Source organism: Schistocerca gregaria, chromosome 4 (genome assembly GCF_023897955.1).
Source record: "Schistocerca gregaria isolate iqSchGreg1 chromosome 4, iqSchGreg1.2, whole genome shotgun sequence".
In the NCBI taxonomy this organism is placed as follows: Eukaryota; Metazoa; Arthropoda; class Insecta; order Orthoptera; family Acrididae; genus Schistocerca; species Schistocerca gregaria.
This window is the reverse complement of record NC_064923.1, coordinates 202358912-202359780: the sequence shown is the minus strand read 5'-3', so window position 1 is coordinate 202359780 and position 869 is coordinate 202358912. Positions and strand designations below refer to the sequence as shown.

General features: G+C 43.8%; 1 non-coding gene across 1 annotated transcript; it reads left to right on the top strand.

Annotated features, from left to right (window-relative positions):
• The first annotated feature begins 532 nt into the window (after positions 1–532).
• Positions 533–607, top strand: Trnas-cga (transfer RNA serine (anticodon CGA)). Its single transcript has one exon. It is a non-coding gene; the product is annotated as a tRNA-Ser (tRNA).
• The last annotated feature ends 262 nt before the right edge of the window (positions 608–869 follow it).

The following is an 869-nucleotide window of genomic DNA, read 5'->3' as shown; positions in this document are numbered from 1 at the left end:
TGAAACGTAGTGTGCGAGGTGATTTATTTTCCTGACATGCCCCAGTAAGCCATTGTAACAACCAGACATGTTTGATGCATTATCGTAACTATGGACTCTCAAATTTCTTATATCAAGGTTATATTACCAGAATGAGATTTTCACTCTGCAGCGGAGTGTGCACTGATATGAAACTTTCTGGCAGATTAAAACTGTGTGCCCGACGGAGACTCCAACTCGGGACCTTTGGCTTTCGCGGGCAGGTGCTCTACCAACTGAGCTACCAAAGCACGACTCACGCCCGGTACTCACAGCTTTACTTCTGCCAGTATCTCGTCTCCTACCTTCCTTTACAGAAGCTCTCCTGCGAACCTTGCAGAACTAGCACTCCTGAAAGAAAGGATATAGCGGAGACATGGCTTAGCCACAGACTGGGGGATGTTTCCAGAATGAGATTTTCACTCTGCAGCGGAGTGTGCGCTGATATGAAAGTTTGGAAGGTAGGAGACGAGATACTGGCAGAAGTAAAGCTGTGAGTAGCAGCCGTGAGCCGTGCTTCGGTAGCTCAGTTGGTAGAGCATTTGCCCGCGAAAGGCAAAGGTCCCGAGTTCGAGTCTCGGTCGGGCACACAGTTTTAATCTGCCAGAAAGTTCCAATGTTATATTAGTTTAAAAAAATTTTAATTGTAATGTCTCGTTCTTATCCTGTGATTTCCTAAACGATAAAATGTTACAACATTTGAAGTAACGTATCTCAGCACTACAATCAATTTATCAGTACGAGACGTGTCTGGTGTAGAATCGACGCTGGCAGAAATATTCGGCTTCAGCAATTGCATTAACAGTGAATTTTATTTCCCAGTATATCAATAAGATCTTCATAAATCATTG